Genomic DNA, 7123 nt, shown 5'->3' with positions numbered 1-7123 from the left:
CTTCTAACCCATCTCTCTGCTTCCAGCGAAGGTCATGCTCCAGTTTGTCTTCCAATTGTCATAAGCATTATCATTCTGGTATGTCGGTCTACAATGGTTTATTAATAGCTATGCTTAAGACTCCTGGTGTGGGGCTGTAGGATCAGTACTGGACTGTGAACCAAAACGTCAGCATTTCAAACCAACCAAATGCTCTTCAGAAACCCTACACAGGGTTGCTATGAGAAGATGGCACTTGACAACAACAATATGCTTTTTAAAAGACCTTACAGATTGTGAAAAATAACACAGCTAGATAATTTGTCACTCATCTGTCAGTTTGTTGTACTATGGTAGCTGCATGTTGCTGGTATTATCCATGGTGAACATGATTCAGTGGAACTTTCACACTAAGACAGAATCAAGGGAGTACAAGGTATTCTACTTCATAAATAAATAAATAAATAAATAAAATGCCAGTGAAAAACTTATGAATACCAAAGGACTATTGTCTGAAATAGTGCTGGAAGAAGAGCCACCTTCATGCTGGAAGGTACTCAAAATATGAGTGGTAAAGAGTTGCCTCCTCAAAGTAGAGTTGACCTTCATGACACAGATGAGGTAAAGCTTTCAGAATCTTTGTTAAGATCATTAAAAACAAGACCATTTTAAACTGTTCATGAGCAAAGATGTCAGTTTGAAGACTAAGGTGTATAAAGACATATTATTTTCAATAACTACATATTCATGTGTAAGTTAGATAGTGAATAAGGAATACCATGGAATGATTGATTCTTTTGAGTTATGGTGTTGGAGAAAACTATAAAAGTATCACGAACCACCAAAATCTGTTTTGGAAGCTGCACATGCAGAATGTTCCTTGTAAACCAGTATGGCCCGATAGTCTCTCATACTTTGGACATATTATCAGGAAGGACCTGGAGAAAGATATCATGTTTGGTAAAGTGGAGGGTTGGAGAAAAAAAGGGAGACCTCCAACAGATGGATTGGTACAATGGCAGCAGCAATAGGCTGGAATGTGACAACAATTGTGAGGTTGGTACAAGATTTGTCAATGTTTCATTCTCCTGTGCACAGGGTCGCTATGAATTGGTACAAACTTTATGACACCTAACAATAACATCAGCAACTCCATTTACGTAAATTGAACATGTGTGTCATACATTTGTAGGTGCATGTAAAGTGATACATGAAAATATGATTTTAAAAACATTAAAAAATATAATACATATGCTTTTGTTGTTAAGTGTTGTACACTCAGTTTGAACTCATAGCCACCCTGCATAGGGTTTCCCAGGAGCAGTTGTAGGGGTTTGACAACTGACCCTGTGGTTAGCAGTCCAATGCTCATATTAGAGCACCACACCATAATTAATAAATATAATCCCTCCTCAAGATAGTGGGATTTTAAGACACTTTAAAACTCGTATTTTCTCATATCTTTCATAGTTTTTTTCTACGTCGTTTTAATTTTTTTTTCACAGTTAATGTGTTGCTATTGTTGCTATGTGTTGTTAAGTAGCGACTCTGTATATGCTTTCTGAGGAGCAGCTAATAATTTCAAAATAAAAAATAAATTATTTTATTTGTCGAGAAAAAGGAACATATATTATTATTTCTCTGCTTCAGCCTAAATAGTTTCCCATGACACACAGGACTAAATTCACAGCAATTTAACATGAGATTTCTTGTAATCTGACCCTTAACTATTTTCTCAATTGCATTCTCATTTACTCTCCTTCTTAGCCATTCTCAATCACTGGCAATCTTCTGAATGCCCCAGGGTGTTTAAATCATCCTAAATTTGGATTGTCCTTCCCTTTCTTCTAAAATACAGTTTACATTTTCTTCACCTAACGGACAATGCTTTATTACTTATACTGAAAATTTTAATTTGTAGCAAGCCATCTAACATGTCTTCATCTAACAGCTTCACCAGTATTAAAATTTTCACTACTTATTCATCAAATGTTAATTGAACAAATATGTAACTAGCTATATATGAAGCAGTAAGAACAGCTGATAAAAATGTCAATCTATATGGTAAAAAGATTCATAACATGTTAGGGAAGGCAGTCTACTAAGGCAATTTAGTTGGATATGTACAGTGCTAGATACATGGCATGGTTTGAAGGAATACAGTATATCTAAATCTACAGGGAGAGTTAAAGAAAATTTCCTGAAGAGAGTATAATTCAAGTTAAATTGTGAACTTGATGAATGGAACTAAATTGTTACAAAGTGAATTATTGTGTTCTTACCAGGAGGAAACCATTTTTAAGAAGGCAAAGGTACAGAAGAACCATGTTTGAAAAATTACAGTAGTGTTATACATCTCAGAATATCCATCAAGGAATTGGGCCTATGCTGTTTGTTTTCCCTCATCAAAAATAGAAACCTTGAGAATAAAAGCTGTGTTTTATTCTTCACTGCACTTTCTCTCCCAGAAGGTGGTTCAATGCCTGGTACAGAATGTCCCCCTTTGTTGTTATTGAAGCTACTGAGTCAGTTCAGACAAATAGCGACCCTGTATAGGGTTTCCAAGGCTGTAAATCTTTATGTGAGCAGAAAGTCTCATCTTTCTGCTATGGAGTGGCTGTTGGGCTTGAATCTTGTAGTTAGCTGCCTAGTGCTTATGCTACAGAGCCACAGTGCACCTGGAATTGTCCCCATAGTCCTTCTCAAAAAGACCCTCACTCAAATTTATAATTTATTTATAAGGAATATTATTGCAACATAGTTAGTTGTTTGCGGTTATTATGGGACACATAGTCTGTTCCAAATCATAACCCTGTATTGGGTTTCCGAGGCTGTAAATCTTTGTAGGAGCAGAAAGCCCCATCTTTCTACTGTGGAGCAGCTGATTGATTTTAACTACTGACCTTGCAGTACCAAAAGTGTGGAACCACATTCAATACCTAGGAAAATCTTTGAATAAGTTGTGATACATTCATATCTCTCCCTTTTTAATACAGGGAATTTTATAATTTATTCTATTCATGTTAATTTAAATCAAGATCTTAAACTCTTTGTGGAATTTTGTTGATTTGAACCATAACACATTTCTTCCAATATTTCATCTATATTACATTTCATGTATGATTTTAATATCATTATCATCTTATCCTTAGTAAAAACGAACAAACAAAACTAAGCTCCCCACAAATATTAGATGATCTTGGGAACAATCAAAGTCTGTTCCTGAAATAAGAGAAATCATAGGCTTGAATCCCTTCCTCTCAGAAAAGAGAGCAGAATCTCCTCTCAATACCCCAAAAGAAAACTCCTATCCTGGCTTTTATTTTTAAGCTTTTATCTTATTCAAACTAGTTCCAAGATCAACAAAGAAATACATGACTATGATGGAAAATTTTTTTTGTGTTACCAAAGTCTTTAAAGGGACATCAGTGCTAGTCCATTGTTCCACACCCCGCTCCATATCTCTTTCTCCATGGATGTTCACTTTCAAAATGTTGGGCTCTTTTCTGGATTTAACTTCCAATATTCTAAATAATAAGCTGATATTTTTAGTTCTCTTGTTCATTTAATATATTCTATTTTTGTTTATTTTATACATATATTTTCTTTTTTATCATGGTAGCTATATTTTGGGGTCCTGATGTGGCACTGTAGGATAAGCACTGTATTATTAAACGCAAGGTCAGTGGTTCAAACCCACCAGCTGCTTCTTGGAAAACCTGTAGAATGTCACTATAAATCTGAAGCAATTCAACAGCACTTAACAATGAGAGCAACGATCTATAATTTAAAGTACATGGCCATAGAATGAGATACGTGTATACTTTGTTGTATTACTCATAGTGACTTTATGTACAATAGAATGAAACCTTAATCCAGCATCATTCTCATAATCATTGCTGTGTTTGAGACCCATAATTTCAACCACTGTGTCAATTCATCACATTAGGAAATTTCCTCTTTTTCACTGACCTGCTACTTTATCAAGCATGATGTCCTTTTAATGGGACTGGTCCCTCCTGATAACATGTCTGATGTATGTGAAACAATCTCACCATCCTTGCTTCTAATGAGCATTCTGGCTGCACTTTTTCTAAGACAGATTTTTTTATTCTTCTGGCAGTCCATGGTACTTTAATATTCTTTGCCAACATCATAATTCAAATATATTGATACTTCAAAGGTTTTTATGCATTGTCCAGCTTTCCCATGGGTGAAAAACATTTGAAAAATCCTGTGGTGTAGGTCAGAGGGTCCTTAGCCCTTGTTTTAGGCTAGGTTGTCTAGAAAAGAAAACCAATGAAACTTATATATGTATATACAGAGAGAGGCTTATATCAAAGAAATGGTTCACACAGTTGTAGATGCAGTTAGTCTTAAGTCTCTGGGTTAGATGCCAGGCTAGAGGCTTCTAACTGAAGGGCTGATAAATCAAGATCTGGAGGTTAGATGGCAGGCACACCAGCATGTTTGTCAGGTATGATGGCAGTCTACTGATGATTCCCAGGATTGAAAGAAATAGACCCAGCCACTGGCTCAAGTCCAAAGAACCAAAGGTCAGAGCACAAGCCCTGATACAAGATCCAGACCCAGCAGAAAGCAAGCAAACCTTGCCTGAATGTCTGATATATTGTACACAGGCCACACTCCTGAGAAAGATTTCCTTCAACAGACTGGTTGCTCATAGCAGATTTCATAATAGAGTCGATTATATTATATTAGCTCATATCATGGGGGATAACTGCATTTCAACTACCAAACCACAGAGAATCCTGGCACCATCAGGTTGACAAAAGACTTTAACTATCTTAGTATACCCCTTGTTAACTTGGCACCTGTATACATCTTTTTAAACCATATATAATCTCTAAATAAAGACAATTATAAAGTCATACTTGTGCCTAACATGATATAATTAATATGCATACAACCAAAAATGTACTAACCCAATTTGTATATTATATTTTATAAGTTAACATTACAAAAATGTTCAATGTATACATACAAGAAAAAATACCCATAACAGTCACAGTCTTTATTTGTGCAACTGTTTACATGGCCGTTTATAACTGGTATGTAAAACTACCTTTTTTTACTACCTATTCCATATTTCCTTTACCCTTAGCAAGCCCTCAACTGATTGTGGTTATTAGCCTGGTGGGTTGACCAAAACCTTCATTCCTGAAGAGTTCAGGCCATTAGTAGTCATGTTTGAATTGGATCGCTATAGTTTATCAGTGACTTTAATCACAGGGCATGGCAATAAGAGACATACTAAGGTATCTCCTGTATTTCACAATTATTTTTCGTTATTATGTAAAGTCAATACAATTTCTCCTTAGTAATCAGGATAAACCACACCACCTAATACAGTAACTTTATTTTTTCTACGTTAATCTAGAGGAATGAGGACCTCAAAGTGGCCGAAAGTCATTCTCAATTTACAGTTCACAGAATCATTATTGTGTCTCGATGTAGGAATTTTCCTCCCTTTAGAACTAAAACATCCAAAATCCATATCCAGAGTATTGTCTATCCCAGTAAGATCAAAACACCGCCCTTTCCATGACAGAAGTAGTATAATATAATCATCTTGCCACCTGTATAGAGTTTCTGAGGCTATAAATCTTTACAGGAGCAGAAAATCTAATTTTTCTCCCATGGAACGGCTGGTAAAATCAAGTTGCTGACTTTCTAACAACTCAAATTGTAATCCCCTATGCAAGCAGAGCTACTCTAAAGTACTATGCTACTATTGTTAGGAGCCCTTGAGTCTGTTCTGACTCATAAAGACCCTGTATAGAGTTTCAAAGGAGAGGCTGGTGAGTTAGAACTGCCTACCTTGCGGTACAAACCGACCTTGTAGTCTAGTACTTTATTGCACAGCACCACACCAGGACACCCAAGCCTATGTTGTTGTTGTTAGGTGCCATCGAGTCAGTACCAACTCATAGCGACCCTATGCACAGCAAAACGAAACACTGCCCAATCCTGGACCAACCTCACTACTGTTGCCATGCTTGAGTCCATCAATGCTGCCACTTGGCCAATCAATCTCATGGAGGGGTCTTCCTCTTTTTCTCTGACCCTCCACCTTACCCAACCTGATAGTCTTCTCCAACAACTGGTCCTTCATGACAACATGTCCAAAGTATAAGAGACAAAATTTGGCCATCTTGGCCTCCAAGGAGCACTCAGCTTTCTCATGCATATGAGGTTATTGAAAATACCATGACTTGGGTCAGGCACATGTTACTTAGTCCTCAAGCTGACATCTTTGCGCTTCAACACTTTAAAAATGTCTTGTGCAGCAGATTTGCCTAATGTAATACGTCGTTTGATTTCTTGAGTGCTGCTTCAGTGAGTGTTGATAGTTGATCCAAAAAGAATGAAGTCCTTGACAACTTCAATCTTTTCTCCATTGATAAGAACGTTGTTTATTGGTCCAGTGGTGAGGATTTTTGTTTTCTTTACATTGAGATGCAATCCATACCGAAGGCTGTGCTCTTTGATATTCATCAGTAAATGTTTTAAGTCCTCTGCACTTTCAGCAAGCAAAGTTGTATCATCTACATATTGTAGGTTGTTAATCCAATCCTGATGCCACATTTTTCTTCATATAACCCAGCTTCTCTGATTATTTGTTCAGCATACAGGTTGAATAAGTATGATGAAAAAACGCACATTATCACACACCTTTCTTAATTTTAAACCATTCATTGTTCCAATGCTCTGTTCGAACAACTGCCTCTCAGTCCAGATACAGATTCCTCATGAGCACAATTAAGTGTTCCGGAATACTCACACTTCACAATGTTGTCCATAGCTTGTCATGATCCAGACAATCAAAAGCCTTTGCATAGTCAATAAAGCACAGGTAAAGATCTTTCTGATATTCTCTGCTTTCAGCCAAAATCCCTCATTTCATGGACTCTTCTGAATCCATCTTGAACCTCTGGAAATTTTCTGTCAATGTATGCTTGCAGCCATTTCTGTATTACCTTTAGTAAAACTTCACATGCATGGGATATCAAACAGATTGCTGATAATTGCGGCATTCTGTTGGGTTGCCTCTCTTGAGAATGGGCACAAATACGGATATGTTGCAATCAGTCAGCCAGATAGTTGTCTTTCAAATTTCTTG

General features: G+C 36.7%; 1 pseudogene; it reads left to right on the top strand.

Annotated features, from left to right (window-relative positions):
• The first annotated feature begins 367 nt into the window (after positions 1-367).
• Positions 368-7123, top strand: part of LOC102814431 — a 35003-nt pseudogene continuing 28247 nt past the window's right edge.

The sequence above is a fragment of the Chrysochloris asiatica genome, unplaced genomic scaffold (assembly GCF_000296735.1).
Source record: "Chrysochloris asiatica unplaced genomic scaffold, ChrAsi1.0 scaffold00522, whole genome shotgun sequence".
Classification (NCBI taxonomy): domain Eukaryota; kingdom Metazoa; phylum Chordata; class Mammalia; order Afrosoricida; family Chrysochloridae; genus Chrysochloris; species Chrysochloris asiatica.
Note: the sequence above shows the minus strand (reverse complement) of the source record. Positions and strands in the feature narration are given on the sequence as shown.